This window comes from Myotis myotis, unplaced genomic scaffold (assembly GCF_014108235.1).
Source record: "Myotis myotis isolate mMyoMyo1 unplaced genomic scaffold, mMyoMyo1.p scaffold_m19_p_3, whole genome shotgun sequence".
Classification (NCBI taxonomy): Eukaryota; Metazoa; Chordata; class Mammalia; order Chiroptera; family Vespertilionidae; genus Myotis; species Myotis myotis.
This window is the reverse complement of record NW_023416335.1, coordinates 40297646-40314534: the sequence shown is the minus strand read 5'-3', so window position 1 is coordinate 40314534 and position 16889 is coordinate 40297646. Positions and strand designations below refer to the sequence as shown.

General features: G+C 38.8%; 1 protein-coding gene and 1 pseudogene across 1 annotated transcript in view; both read left to right on the top strand.

Moving 5' to 3' along the window:
- The window catches only part of HS6ST3 (heparan sulfate 6-O-sulfotransferase 3), a 706262-nt gene that overhangs the window by 389120 nt on the left and 300253 nt on the right, over positions 1–16889 (top strand). The gene's annotated exons all lie outside the window — the stretch shown is intronic.
- On the top strand, positions 1640–2186 carry LOC118651635 (annotated as a pseudogene).

The following is a 16889-nucleotide window of genomic DNA, read 5'->3' as shown; positions in this document are numbered from 1 at the left end:
TGTTCTGATTTCTCCACTGACCACCTATTCCACCATCTTTCTCTCTCCTCAGACCCTTTTAATTCACTGAGACAAAACAATATTGAAATCAGACCAATTAATAACTCTACAATGTCCTCAAGTGTTTAAGTAAAAGGGAGACTTGTACATCTCTCACTTTAAATAAAAATCTGGATGTGATTAAGCTTAGTGAGGAAGGCATGTCAAACACTAAATAGGGCTTGGCCTTCTGTGGGAAATGGTTAGCCAAGTTGTGAATGCAAAGAAAAAAATATTGAAGGAAATTAAAAGTGCTACTTCAGTGATTATACAAATAATAAACCAAAACAAGCTTATTGCTAATATGAAGAAAGTTTTAGCCATCTGGATAGAAGATCAAACCAGCCACAACATTCCCCAAAGCCTAATCCAGGTGAAGGTCCCAGCTCTCTTCAATTCTGTGAAGGCTGAGAGAGGTGAGGAAGCTTTAGAACAGTGGTTCTAAACCTTGGCTGCGCATTAGAATCACCTGAGAATCTTTTTAAAATCCTGATTTCTGGGCCTCATCCTCCGGAAATTCTGTTTCTTTGTTATGGGGTGAGGCCACAACATTAGTAACAAAGAAACAGAATTTCCGGAGGATGAGACCCAGAAATCAGGATTTTAAAAAGATTCCTAGGTGATTCTAATGTGCAGCCAAGGTTGAGAACCACTGCTTTAGAAGTAAAGCTTGAAGCTAGCAGAGGTTGGTTCATTAGGTTCAAGGAAAGAAACAGTCTTTATAACATACTAGTAAAAGTTCAAGGTGAAGCACCAAGTGCTGCTGAAGAAGCTGCAGTATGCTGTCCAGAAGACCTAGCTAAGATAAGTTATGAAGGTGGCTACACGAAACAACAGATATTTAGTGTCGATGAAACAGCCTTATATTAGAAGATACCATTTAGGATTTTTCGTAGCTAGAGAGGAGAAGTCAATGTCTGGCCTCAAAGCTTCAAAAGACAGACTGACTCTCTTGTTAGGGTCTAAAGCAGCTGGTGACTGTAAATTGAAGCCAGTGCTCATTTACCATTCTGAAAATCCTAGGGCCCTTAAGAATTATACAAAATCTACTCCGCCTGTCCTCTCTCAATGGAACAAAGCCTGGAAGACAGCACATTTGTTTATAACATGGTTTACGGAATAGTTTAAGTCCACTGTTGAGACCTACTGCCCAAAAAATATTTCTTTCAAAATATTACTGCTCATTGACAATGCACGTGGTCACCCAAGAGCTCTGATGGAGATGTAAAAGTAGATCAATGTTGTTTTCATGCTTTTCAACACAACATGCATTCTGCAGGCCCTGTATCAAGGAGTAATTTCAAATTTTAAGTCTTATTTAAAAATATATTGTGTAAGGTTATAGCTGCCATAGATATTGATTCCTCTGATGAATTGGGTAAAATAAATTGTAATCTCCCAGAAAGGACTCACAATTCTACATGCCATTAAGAACATTCATGATTCGTGGGAACAGGTCAAAATATCAGCATTACCAGGAGTTTGGAACCCTATGGATAATGTTGAAAGGCTTAAGACTTCAGTGAAGGAGATAACTGCAGATGTGGTGGAAATAATGAGAACTACTCTTCCTGAAAGTTGCCAGTGGTAACCTCTGAAAATGGTTTACTATTCACTTGACTCAGAAAACACCACAAAACCATGCAAATCAAGAGGTTCAAATTTGCGTGTTCACTTATAGAAGACTCATGAAATTGCCCAGGCCACCAAGGATATGCATATTCAGAAAGCCACCATGTATGTGAATGATGTCATTTTACAGAAGCCATGTGTACCATTCCGTCATATGGTGGAGTTGGTAGGTGTGCCCAGGCAAACAGTGGACAGAAGAGTCAATGGCCCAAAAAGAGTGCTGAATTTTTGCTACACCTGCTTAAAAATGCAGAAAGTAATGCTGAGCTTAAGGGTTTAGATGTAGATTCTCTGATCATTGAGCACATCCAGGTGAACAAAGCCCCAACATTGTGGCACAGAAGTAACAGAGCTTATGCACAGATTAACCCATGCATGAGCTCTCCCTGCCACATTGAGACAGATGATCCTTAGTGAAAAAGAGCAAATTTTTCCTAAACCAGAAGAGGAGGTTGCTCAGAAAAAGATATCTCAGAAGAAACTGGAGAAACAAAAACTTATGGCCCAGGAGTAAATTCAGCCTAAAAGAAATACGAATAAAAATAAAAACAGAGGAAAAAGAAAGAAGAGAATTAGAGTTAAGAGTCAAGACTGGATTGCTGCAATCTCATGATAAAACTTTAATGGATGAGGAGTTGCTTCTTATGGATAAGCAAGAAAAAAGTGGTTTGTTGAAATGGAATCTACCCCTGGTGAAGATGCTGTGAACATTGTTGAAATGAAAACAAAGGATTTAGAATACTCTGTACACTTAGTTGATAAAGCAGTGGCAGGATTTGAGAGGATTGACTCCAATTTTGAAGGCAGTTCTCCTGTGGGTAAAATACTGTCAAACACCAACACATGCTACAGAGAAATCAGTCATGAAAGGAAGAGTCAATCGATGAGCAAACTTCATTGTTGTCTTATTTTGAGAGGTAGCCACAGCCAACTTAGGCTTCAGCAACCACCACCCTGCTCAGCCAACAACATCAAGGCAAAACCCTTCCCCAGAGAAAAGATTATGATTTGCTGAGGGCAGATGATGGTTAGCATTTTTAGTGATAAAGTTTTTTTAAATTAAGGTATGTCCATTGTTTTTTTTTTTCGACATAATGCTATTATTGCACACTTAATAGGCTATAGTATAGTGTAAACATTACTTTTATATGTACTGAGAAACTCCCAAAATTCATGTGTCTCTCTGTATTGTGATTTTGTCTTATTAGCACGGTCTGGAACCTAACTGGCAATATCTCTGAGGTATGCCTGTATTGTCCTTATGAAAGAGAAATGAATTTCTTATTGAGTCTTAATTGACCATCACCTAATTATTTTGATTTCAAAAGTGGGAAGAATGGACTCCATGCTTTTATCAGTCAGTTATTACTACAATAAGACAATATAAGAAGCAATAGCCCAAATCTCAGGAGCTCATAACAACGTGTATTGTTTTTCTTGTTCATGGCTCCAGAGGAGCTGAGATCTGGCTGATTTTGGCTGAGGTTGGTTGGGCTTGGTGCAACCAGATTTGGGTCTGTTCATTCCAGGACCTGGGCTGAAGGAACAGAGGCTACCTGATATTCTCTCCTCCCAGGCAGAAACCTGAGCAGAAATATAGGATGCTTCTGAAGGCCTGAGATCAGAAGTGGCAGCTGTCCTATTCTATTGGTTAAAGCTGGAGACAGGGCAAGTTCAACTACGGTAGTCTTAAATTGCTAAAACAATTTCAATGAATTTTTAATTTTTAAGGTAAAGTTCAAATTCCTTAGCTTGGTATATGTGATTGCTAGGTCTATAATTGCCTCTGGCTGCTGTTTTGAGCCTCATTTCTCTTTCATCTCTCCTCATACATGTACACTTTGGCTGAAGCCAAATTCAATCACTGTTGAATCTAGCATGTTATTTCACACCTTCTCTCATGCTGTTATTTCTGACTACCCTTGCTTTCTTTATCTAGCTAACTACTCCTTAACAATTAAAACTAAGTTCAAGAAAAGACCTCTTCCTAGAAGCCTTCTATGATTCTGTCCCAGAATGCCCCTTCTCCGTGCTTCTTAGCATTTTGTGTTTCTCTCGATCATTATATTTATCCCTCTTTGATGTAGCATTGCTTTTATCTGCTCCTCAAGACCAAGCTGTATGTTCCTCAAGAGCTATGGTAACACCTCAGTCAACTTGTAGCATAGGGCCTGCCACCTAGAGGCATTCAATCAATGTTTGTGAAAGGAAAGAAGAACAAAAAGGCAGGAAGGTGAAAGGAGAGAAGGAAGAAAGAGAAGGAAAGAAAAGTGGTGGTTGGTTACTTGTAGAACAACTTATTCTCTGGGTTCATCTAGTAAGCTTATGTTAGGTATATTTTATTTTTAAAATTAAGGATGGTAAACCTTAACCAATATATCATTGTTAACTCAATTTTATAGGCATTATGCTTTCATTGAGAACATCTAGATATTGAATACTGTAAACACATGCAGCAAACCCTTAGTCCCTCCCCAAAGTCAAGTTTGTGCCATTCCAACTTCCCTGTAAATATTTGGTGGCTACTACCTTGTCACGTGATGTCTATCTGAACATGGGTGGGTTTAATTATGCAGGAGCACTCTTGCTCTGTTATTGACTGATGTAGATGAATGCACAGCCTTGAGTACCCCTGGTGGAATGCTAATAAGGAAATGGGGACTTCGTTGTTATTAAGTCATTTTCCTATTGGAAAAACAAAGGGCGATGAATGCAGCCAGGGCTGAGTTCCTCCATATTCTAGGCATGTATGAAAAGGAGTTTATCTTTATCTGAGCTTCTCTGGAGCCTAAGTGACTGCATGACACATCCTGGTAAATAACGTCTTTAAAAAAGTCTATGCTGACTTGTTTTAGAATGCATGTGCTGTTTAAAAATAGGCAGGGAGTTTGACACACACCTGATTTCCTCGGAGATGGAATCCAAAGTGTCTGGCATCCTCTTCTGAGAAGATTTCTCGTCACCTCACCTCTTGTCTCCAGCTGCTCAGGCGGCAGTTAGGTTACAGAAGCAGCATCCAATTACTCAGAATATCTGCCCCTGCTCTTGGCAGGGACTTAAAACTTCCTGGCTTTTGCAGATGATGGATGGCACTTTTTGTGAAATGCGATTTCTCTAGAATACTGAGCGGTTGAGTCCGGAAGAGGGTAGGTCTTGGTTCCCCCAGGACAGCATAACTGAGAACTTGGCCAGGCAAAGTCAAGAGGCCACTGAGCAAGGGCTGTAGTGTGATTTCATCAGAATCCAGGGAGGGCAGTCTTGCTCAAGACTGTGTTGGATGCATTTAACTCTTGTGTCAGAAACTATAATTGTTTCCTCAGTGTGAATTTCTTTCCAGTATGTTGTTATAACCCTGTGGAATTGGAAGCACCTGGCCAAGAGTTGTGAGTGTTCCCATGTTGTCACATGGCCTCCCTGGGAGCTACACAGAGAGTGTAAAGTTGCAGAGATGGCTGTCAACACACAATGAGCAGTGGAAAATCAATGAGAGGAAAATGGTCCATTTTTGCTTCATTGATTTTTGCTGGTCAATGAATCCTCTTCATTTTATGTACCCACTTTGTTCAATTTTTTCCTCCTGTTGGACACATCTTAATGTTACTGCTCTGCATCAAGCACTGTACTGAGAGTGCTGGTTCCTTTAATCACAGGAGGTTGTTAGTGATGGCAATGTGTAGGTTTGGAGAGGAGCACAGTGAAAGGAAACTACAGGTTGGGGAAGATGAGGCTTGCTTCTGATAGAGAAAGTGTCTGATGCAAAGGATGGATGGGGGTGGGGAGTAATAATAGGATTGAATAGATTAGCTTAGAGACCGGAATTATTATATTTAGGTGGATAGGGAATGTTTAAAAGGATAAGGACTGGAGACAGGCCCCATTAGGGAAGAGCAAGCATGGGGCCCTGGGAAGAGAGTAGTGCCAAATCCACGTGGGCCTATTGAGGTATCTTTGACTTAACGCAAAGTTACTGTATCAATGTTTTTATGAGAAAGTGAAGAAAAAAATAGCATTTAATCTACAGCAGCGGTTCTCAACCTGTGTGTTGCGACCCCTTTGGCGGTCGAACGACCCTTTCACAGAGGTTGCCTAAGACCATCCTGCATATCAAATATTTACATTACGATTCATAACAGTAGCACAATTACAGTTATGAAGTAGCAACGAAAATAATTTTATGGCTGGGGTCACAACATGAGGAACTGTATTTAAAGAACCAGAAGGTTGAGAACTACTGGTCTACAGTAACATAAGTTTAATGTAATAGGTGAATTATTTGGAGTTCTTTGCATGGTTTTGGTCAGCTCACTAAGTGGAAGAATAATTTGACTATCAAGAAGATAAACCCAGAATGTATAACCTGCCTGGAATGTTTGCCCCAGGAAGGCTTGGTCGTGTTAATGGAAAAGGGATGAAAAGAAAACTGTGGTAACCTACAACACTTATTGTCTCAATCTACCACTTGCTTTACTTATTTCATTCAAATTACTATTGAATTGCTCTTCATATTTTTAATTTCAGATCAGAAACTAAGGCACAGGATATTTTTAAAAATTGTATAAGAGTAAGTAGAAGCTAAATGCAGTTCTTGGATGAGAACTCAAGCACTAAAAACTTTGTTAATTGGTTGGTTATTGAAACATAACACTTTATAGAGATGCAGTGAATAGTTAGAATTTCCCCAAGCAGAAAAAGTAAGATTTAAGGCTGAAATGTAATCTATTTTCTCACCTTGGAGACTATTGTTTTGTTTCTAAATTGGCCTTTTAATTTAATATTTTGCATTTGGAAACTCCTGCTCCAATATCCAATATTAAAGTTTCCTGCCTGGCTGGCGTGGTTCAGTAGCTGAGCATTGAGCTATGAACCAGGAGGTCATGGTTTGATTCCCAGTCAGAGCACATGCCCTGGGTTGTGGGCTCAGTACACTGTGGGGAGCATGCAGGAGGCAGTTGATCAATAATTCTCTCTCATCATTGGATTTCTGTTTCTCTCTCCATTTCCCTTCTTCTCTGAAATCAATAAAAATATATTTTTTAAAAAGTTTCCTGAACATTCTTGGGTTAAGGACGTATTCAATTCTCTGAGCTATTGTTACTCTTCAGTCTTCTACTTTTTTACTTTTTGACCAAGAAGGTAGGCAGTGACTTAAAAGCCTGCTCCCTGGTCTAAACAGTACCTTTTAACAGGACAGTCCGGGCTTATGTAGCTCTGGGCATAGGAAACAGGGATAACAAAAGGTTGATAGTGATTATGGCCTGAGTGGAGGGGGACAAAGCAGGGAAAAAATGGGGGACACCTGTAATAATGTCAACAATAAAAAAATAATAAAGAAATTGCCTAGGGTAAAATATAATGATAGTTGTAATTTTTGTTTCTTATAAAGAAAAGTTGCAAAAAATAAATATCTATTTTAAAAAATAGGTTTCATGAATACACGTTTTCCTTAAGGCCGTGAGCACTTAAGGAAAATATACAAACATAATAGTTTAGTGTCTTGATAACAAATATGTAATGTGTCCTTCAAGCTAGTTTTGCAAGTTTTCTTTTATTTCCCTGGGAAGCTCTGTCTGCTCCTTGACTATCAACAGTCTGTTAAGTCACATGTCAGCAGAAGCTATTTGGCTAAAATGTAGCCTGAGAAAATAGCAGCATTACCCAACAGCCAGTATTATAAAGACCAAACCCTCCTGAATTTGTTTTGGTAATGGTATATGCTAATTAATTAGGGACTTTACTCATCTCACAATAGTCACAGGAAAAAGAAAATTAGATGAAATCATTGTAACTTTGTCCCATAGTAAAGCTGGGAAGATGCAAAGACATCTGCAATCATATTCCAAAATGAGGGATTTAGAAGTTGAAATGGAACTTACAATGATTAGCTTAACCTCATCCAAAAATCCTCATTGACAAATGGCCAAAAGGAGAAAAGGCAGGAAGAACCATGATATAAAATAGACAGATAAACCAACCAACCTCAATCTGGTCACTCAGCCCTCATGTTCAACCTGCAATAGAAGAACATAACCGTACCTGCTGAGATGCACAGGGACCTGGGCAGCTGGTAGATTTTTACCTGAAAAAACAACTACCATCTGAAAATAAGAGGTAACTTATCTTTTTGTTGAAAGGGATGAATGCTACTTCTTCATCGCTGGTGGAAGCTCTTAAATTTAAGGAATAAATCTGGCGTGGACATGTAAGAGCTTATGCAGGAGCCTTTACACTCCAAGAGCACAGATAATTAGGTCAGTTTACTCCACTCCACTCAGGATCCCCTAAACCAGCCGTGGGCAAACTATGGCCCACGGGCCGAATCCGGCCCGTTTGAAATGAATAAAACTAAAAAAAAAAAAAAAGACCGTACCCTTTTATGTAATGATGTTTACTTTGAATTTCTATTAGTTCACACAAACACTCCATCCATGCTTTTGTTCCGGCCCTCTGGTCCAGTTTAAGAACCCATTGTGGCCCTCGAGTCAAAAAGTTTGCCCACCCCTGCCCTAAACAAATCCGATGGATGGGTTGTCTATGGAGACAGAGATCTAAGACTTGAATCTTTCCTTGAGCGTGTTTACTACCTGTGGTGACATTATATCTTGTGAATGTGGCTAAATGTGACTCACTAGGATGGAGTTTATTTATGGTGTAATATCTTGAATCATAGAAGGAGAAACATATTCATGCTGTTAACAATGGAAAACCAGTATCTCAGGAAGAGTTCATATCAAAGAAGAGCAGAGGGGCATTTACCATGACAACACCTTGATTTGATAGTGTACTTGAGTTTCTAGAAATAATTCAGAGCATTTCACACATACCAAGGGTTGGAAAAAATCGTAAGGAGGAGTTTGATGAAAGTGAGGGCTGTTTAATATTGAACATCAGTTATTGAGAAAGATTAGTAACTTGTCAACTTTCTGTTTTTGGGTTTTGTTTTTTTTTAAATAACCCCTTTTAGTAAATCATTGGTCATGTAGCATTTCTTTCCATTTTCTTTATGAGGAATCAGAGAGTAACAGAGGCCAGTGTCTCCTACAGACAGCACTCTAATGAGCACTACTAGAAGTTACATCTTTGAACTTCCTGACCTGTTTACTCTCTATGATACTGTTGCCTCATTTAATTTATACAGGAGGCAGTGTAGGGGGATGGGATAGGAAATAAGAAAGTGATATAAACTGAATTTTATTTTATTCATCAGACCTTTTTAGCAATAACAACCTCAAATTACACAAAATTAAAAAATTCAGAAATGACTATGTCCTTTAATATGTGACATTGTTCTATGCTGTCAGATATTTAGGGTAAAGAGCTAAATGCACTTATGTGGATAATTTCAGGTTCTTAGAGTACCAGAAATGGCATCTATGTATTCATGTCTTTATGGCTCACTCAAAGGAATGGCTAATTTTCATTTAAAATCTCAAGTCTCATATATGCTGCAAATTAAATACTATAAAACCAATTTGCTACATGATTTATGAAAAACAACAAAATAAAAACCCCTCTCTTTGCCTGGGTACTAGGAAGGCCCGAGTATGAAAGGGGACTAGCTTTTTCTTGAAGATATTTTATTCTAATTAGATATGGGCAATAGTTTATGATTAATGTTTATTTAGAGAAAAACACAGCACCTAGCTCAATGCCCCAGGCTTAGATCAGTGGGTACACAATCAGTGTGTGTTGAGTGAATGACAGATGTGGACTTTTGAAGACCTGGAATGTAGACTTACTATTTAAGGAAGGATTGATTACTAGTGTTCATTAGCAGCCTTCTTCTTCTTCTTAGTCGGAATGTAAAAAGGGAAATGTGCAGAGAGGAGTTTTAAGGATGAAAAGAGAAGGGAGCATGGAGAATACAGGATGCAGGGCAACGAGTTCTAAGAGAAACAAAAAGGAATATTGGAAGTAGCTTAAAAATTAATGTATTTAGAAAAATATAAAGAATGAGCAGGACAGAGGAAGCTGGCAGGGGAGCCGAGTAGGAGTCCATTATCCCCTTATAGTTCTCTAGACTCATTTCCAGTCTAATTGTTTGCTCTTTGTTCCTGCTTGAAATGAAAGCTGATCTCACTTCCAAGTAAATGCATTTCCATTGCTGCCATCAGACTAGTTTTTATATGATCAATAATAATAATAACAAGAATAATATTATACCTACCATTTATATATAGCATTTGCTTTGTGCCTCTCCATCTGTGGCTGTTTTATGTTCACAACTCCACTTTTTACTACTCCATAATGGAGATGTGATTACTCCTATTTCACAAATGGAGATTTGGGGCTAAGAAGGATTAGGTTATTTGGCTGGGGTCACACAGTTTCCAAGTGGTAGTGGGAAAATTTAAAGCCAGATTGAGCAGACTTTAACTCCCCTGGCCCTCTTTGCTTTTGTTCTATGCCTGAGGTCACTGAGAAGGAGAGGAAGCTGGAAAAGAGATGTTTTGGATTTAAGCACTTATTCACTCACTCATTTTTTTCATTTGACAAATATTTGTTACAAGTTGGTTGTGTGCTAGTCCTGGGGATGGAGTGATGACTAGAAAGCAGTTCCTGTCTCACTCTGGCAGAAGAGTGTCAAGGGGATGGGCAATCATGCTCCCTGAAGAGGTGACCACTGACAGGGGTGAGCAGAGGTTGACTCTGGAACACTCAGCTCAGCCTTATAAAGTCAGGAAAGGAGGTATTGCCTGAACAGGTTTCTAGGGAATTAGCTTAGAGAAAGTTGTACTGGGTGGATAACAGCATTCTAGGGAGAAGGAAAAATGAGTCCACATCTTGGTAGTTCCTGGAGATCAGACATCGATAGGACAGAGCCTAGAGAATAGAATGTCAAGTGATGAGAAGGAGAGGTAAGCGGAGGTCTAATTATAGAGGACCTTGAAGGTCATGGGAAGGAGTGTGCATTTTATCCTCAGAGCAATAGGGAACCATTGAATGATTTTAGGTAAAGGAACAAAAGATTACTGTTTGCACTTTAGAATGATGACTTTAGCTGTATAGGAAATGGATTAGAATGGATCAAGTCCAGAGGCAAGGAGACCTGTTTCATTAATAGATGGGGGGAATGATAACCTGATAATGTAGTAACAATGGTTAGAATTAGTTGGATTTGAGAAGTATCGATGAGATGGAATGAGGAGAATTTGGTGATTAATCATATGGACAAGTGGACTGAATTAGTCAGGCTAAACTAAGTTACACTGCTATAAAAAGACAACACCCAAATCTCTGTAGTGTAACAGAGCTTATTTCTCGCACACGGAGTCCACTGTAGGTTGAGGCAACTCTTTCAGGCATCTGTTCAACATGCTCAGTGATCCAGTTGCTCCAATCTTGTATTAGCTCAATCTCCACATGAGAACTCCTCTGCAATCATCAGGATAGTGGCAGAGGAAGACTTGGAGTTGTGCTTGAGCTTTGCACTGCTTCTATCTCATTGGCTAGACTAAATCATATGGAACAACCCAAGAGCAAGAATGCACTAGTATTGTCTACCCCAAGGACTAGGAAGTTCTGCACTTTAAGAACATATGTATGTGTGTGTGTGTGTAGAGCAAAGGGAGCTTGTATGACAGCAGTGTGTATTAGCTTTTCAAGTTTGGGGCCGAATCATGAGATGGGAGAGGGCATGTAGAAGGTGGCTTTTATGAATTTGGCTGCTTGGTCCTGAAGATGATATCAGTGTTTATTAGAGAGTATCTTTACATGTTGCTGGGTCTTTTAAGCTTCTGGAGCTTGTCTTCCCTACCTCACTACCCTTACCCTGACTCCTGTCCACCTTCTGCCACCTTGACATAAGTCTCCCTTTAAAAATGGTTTATGGGAAGTTTGTGCAACACTGGGAAGTGACTCACCAGCAATCCCAGTCCTGTGTGGACTGCCCCAGATTTTGGATTCATCTTAGCATGGCCTGAGTGTACTCTGGAGCCATAGCACCCAGGTGCTTATGAGATGTTTACATCACTTTAAAATGGCAATGTGCTGAAGAGAAACTAAGTGATTTGGACACCTTTTGTATAGATTCATTCCAAACCATAAATAAGATTGATTAATTATAAAAATATCTTCTCTATCTAAAAACCCTTCTCTTCTATTTTTAACATGGGACTCAGGGCTTTAATAAGGATGAACATTTCTTTATTTCCTCTGCATACTAAGTTTCAGGATCTTAATCAACAATCAAATACACCATGAACGTTTCTGTCTTATGCTTTATACCAATCAAGTTAAAGTCAGATGCACGTTTTGAAATCCAAGAGCACATGATCTAGAATTCTTGTCAAGGTTGTGGAGAAAAGTTATGATGTAAAGTGAGAATTGAAAAAAACAAAACATGTTTGTTGATGTCAAAAAGCAGTCTCAACAAGAACTGTGCTTCTTGCCTTTCCTTCTGCATAAGCAGAGAGGGAAGTGGTAAGAGGACTCAGGGTCCATTTTTCCCTAGAACAGGCTCATAGTAGGCTTGCAGTAAATGTGTGCAGTTTGAGTTAATAGTAGAAAAACAAAACTTAAGAGTTTCTCCTTTACCAGAAGCTGCTCTGCTTAACCCACAGACAGGTAATAGTAGCAGCAGTTACACAGGCTAATGCTCTACCAACCTCAATACGTGGAGTTTCTTTGTTGCCCTCCCCAGATGCATTCTGCTGTCAGAAACACGGTGCAGACTCTTCCTGCTTCTCTGCTCGCTCTGGGACTTTGGGCATCTTGCATCCTCTCTGAACCTTGGTGATCAAGTAGAAAAGAAGAACCAGGGTGGTGAACCCTGTCGGGTCTGTTTTACAAGCTTGATGTGAGGTGGCATAAAGTAGAGTGCGCGCAGTGCTTTGGAAACTGGAAATCACTATGTGATGAGCTCTAAAGGGAAACTAATTATTTTTAAAGTTTTCATGCTCCCACCTAGCTTACCTTTGTGTCTTTCTTCCTTTCTTTGTTCTCTCTGTGTCCTGCTCGAGTTGTCTTCCTTACAACACGCTTATTTCCTTGCTCTTGGATCTCCACCCTCTGCTTCTTCAACTCCAAAAATAACAGAATACAAATGGGAGAAAAGGGAGAATCCCTTAGGATTGCTGAAAGTTTCAGCAAAATGCTCTTTCTCTGTCTCCCTTCTTGTCCTCAAGTATATTATTCATGGTGCCTCTCATGCACTGTGGACACTTTATAAATATTTCTATTAATAACAACCCAGAGAATTATCTATTTCTACACCAGTGGTGATATTTACTAGTTACCTATAACACTGACCTTCAGGGTCCTTTCTCCTGGGGCAAGTACAGCTCATTATTTTGGTCTGTCAATCAGCTTTCTTTGCTGTCCCTCCCAGTGGAGACTGATTGAGAGGCTGGTTATGATACTGAGATCATTAGCTTTCATATCTGGCTCCTTGAAACCAAACAGAATGTATGCTATGCTCATATGACAATATTTTTCAATAACTTAGGATTCACATTTTTATTTTCCATAAAGCTCAGCTTGGATATAACATTGTCTGTCCTATGGGAACTAACTTTTATTTGGTCTCCTTGGCAGTGATGTTAAAAGCCCATAATAATCAAATGGCTTGATTAAGGTCATTTCCTGGGCTGAGGCACCTTAATCTGTCTACATCCTGAGCAGCTTTCAAAATGACTTTCCTTCGATCCCAAAGGTAATGGTCTTTCTTCACATCAAGTTCAATCAATCATTAAATATAAGGAAGTAGGTAAAATAGAAATCTATGGGAAAGTTTAAAACTTAGCAGAGAGATTAGCCTGCATAGGTATGTTCCTTTGGGTTGTTGGTATATTCTATTCAAAGGAGACCATAGGAAAAATTGTTAAATAGAAAAATTAAGTTATGCCCATGCCTGAAATACTGATAACCTTGTTCTGACTTCTTTGATGCCCCCCCTCAAAAATGTGTACTTTTTCTATAGTATTACTCTTAGTATGCCATACACTAAAAGAAGCTCTTAATTTATCAATAGATTTTTATAATAAACAACATTTATTGAATACTTACAGAGTGCCAGATACTAGGTATGGAAGATAACATTAATAGTCTCCATTTCATGGAACTTACATTCATTGATGATTATACTAATGAAAGTATAAAAACAAATTGAGATCTAAATTCTAAAGGAAAGGAATGTGGTTTTATGAGTGAATGCATCTCACCACAGAATTGACCAGATTTGGAGGGTGTGAGAGTCAGAGAAGTGATCCTAGAGATCTAAAGGATGAGTGGAATTACCCAGATGAAAGGTGGAGTTTTAAAGGAGACTATTCCACTGAGACTAAGCAGCAGGTGCAAAGGCCCAGTGGTAGATAGTGTCTGGCATCTTTGAGGCACTGAAAGGAGGGAAGTGTGTTTGGAGCAAAGAGATAGAGGGGCAGTGGTTTAGGATGAGGAGAGGGTGGTGGATAAATCTAGAGCACCCATGCCAGGCCATCCATGTCAGGTCATGTTGAAGTGGCTAAGGCATTTTCAATAAGGATTGTGATATAACCCAATTTTTATTTTTAAAGGAGATGTTTAGCTTCATAGTGAAGGAAGGATAAGGTATATCTCAAAATAAGGAAATATATTCAATTTGGGAAATTTGGAGTATACAGATTTTTAGCTCAGTGTTATATCACTCATCATATTATATTGCTGTGTATCTTTGTCCCACACACATCTTTTACTCAAGTTATGAGCATCCTTGAGAGATTTTATCTTGTATCTTTTTTACACATTAGTGCCTAGCACAGTACCTGCTGTATAATGGGTGATTATTATCACCATCCTGTAAACCTGGAAACTAATATAATATTGAATGTCAAATGTAATTGAAAATTTAAACAGAAAAAATGTTTTTGAGTAAATGGATGGATGGAAGAAGAGAGATGAATGAAATTAACAGTGTTATGAACACATGTGAAGTTATTCTGATCGACTTCATATTGTCTAAGGTACTTCATAGCTCCCAAGTTCTTTTTAGAAATGTATGCACTTCCTTGTTTATTCTCTGTACAGTAGGGACCTTTGAATAGCTAGATTAAAGGTACAGAATGACTAATATCAATGGCTGGGAGCCTGGAATTAGAGCAGCCTTCATTGGATCCATGACATCTTCAACTGTACAGCCAGTAAATTGGGATGGCAATAGTGCCATTGGGCCAGACTTTACAAATAGACAGAATTTTCAGATTAGGGAATGTAAAATCCGGCAAATGTTTGATAAAGGAACAGGGTGACTGAGGAAGAATGAGGCATTATCTGGAAAGGTTTCATATAAGGTAGATAAGGGATAAAGTTGGACCCTCTTTAATTATAATCAGTTTGTTGGGAAGTAACTCAGACCCACTGGAATTGCATTTTTTTTTCTTTATTGATTAAGGTGTTATATATGTGTCCATATCCTCCCATTGCCCCTCCCCACTCCCATTCATGCCCTCACCCCCTGGTGTCTGTGTCCATTGATTATGCTTATATGCATGCATACAAGTCATTTGGTTGATCCCCCCCCCGCCCCCCCCCCCCCCGCCCCGACCTTCCCTCTGAGGTTTGAGCATCTGATCCATGATTCTCTGTCTCTGGATCTGTTTTAATTTATCAGTTTATGTTGTTCATTATATTTCATAAATGAGTGAGATCATGTGATATTTATCTTTCTCTGACTGACTTATTTTGCTTAGCATAATGCTCTCCAGTTCCATCCATGCTGTTACAAATGATAAGAATTCCTTCTTTGTTACCACAGCATAGTATTCCATTGTGTAGATGTACCACAGTTTTCTAATCCACTAATCTGATTATGGGCACCTAGGCTGTTTCCAAATCTTAGCTATTGTAAATTGTGCTGCAATGAACATAGAGGTGCATATATCCTTTCTGATTGGTGTTTCTACTAGTAGTTTCTTGGGATATATTCCTAGAAGTGGGATCACTGGGTCAAAGGGGAGTTCCATATTTAGTTTTTTGAGGAAACTCCATACTGTTCTCCATACTGTTCTTTATTGATTAAGGTGTTATATATGTGTCCATATCCTCCCATTGCCCCTCCCCACTCCAGTGGCTGCACCAGTCTGCATTCCCACCAGCAATGCACAAGGGCTCTCTTTTTTCTGAATCCTCGCCAGCACTTGTCATTTGTTGATTTGTTGTTGATAGCCATTCTGACAGGTGTGAGATGATACTGCATTGTCGTTTTGATTTGCATCTCTCAGATGATTAGTGACTTTGAGCATGTTTTCATATGTCTCTTGGCCTTCCTTATGTCCTCTTTTGAAAATTACCTATTTAGGTCCATTGCCCATTTCTTGATTGGGTTGTTTATCTTCCTTTTGTAAAGCTGTATGATTTCCCTGTAAATGTTGGAATAAACCCTTATTGGAGATAATATTGGCAAATATGTTCTCCCATGCAGTGAACAGGTCCTTTATCTCTTTAGTTTATTCCTAGGTACCTTAATTTTTTTGGTGCAATGGTAAATGGAATTGTTTTTTTAATCTCTTTTTCTGTAAGTTCACTATAAAATGAAAATGCCATAGATTTCTTGGCGTTAATTTTGTACCCTGCTATATTGCCGAATTCATTTATTAAGTCTAATAATTTTTTGATGGCGTCTTTAGGGTTATCTATGTACAGTATCATGTTATCTGCTAATAATGACAATTTTACTTCTTCTTTTCCAATTTTGATGCCATTTATTTCTTCTTCATGTCTGATCGCTGTGGCTAGCACTTCCAGTACTATTTTGAACAGGAGTTGTGAAAGCAGCATCCCTGTCTTGTTCCTGTTCTGAGGGGAAATGGTTTTAGTTTTTGCCCATTGAGGATGATGTTGGCTGTAGGTTTGTCATATAAGGCTTTTATTATGTTGAGGTATGATCCTTGTATTCCCACTTTGCTAAGTGTTTTTATCAGAAAAGGATGTTGGACTTTGTCAAATGCCTTTTCTGTATCAATTGATATGATTATGTGATTTTTGTCTCTCAATTTGTTTTTGTGAAGTATCACATTTATTGATTTGCAGATATTGTACCAGCCTTGCATCCCTGGGATAAATCCTACTTGGTCATGGTGTATGATCTCTCTAATGTAATGCTGGATCCGGTTTGCTAAAATTTTGTTGAGGATTTTAGCATCTATGTTCATCAGGAATATTGGCCTATAATTTTCTTTCTTTGTGGTGTCTTTATCTGGTTTTGGGATTAGGGTAATGCTGGCTTCATAGAAAGAGCTTGGAAGTGT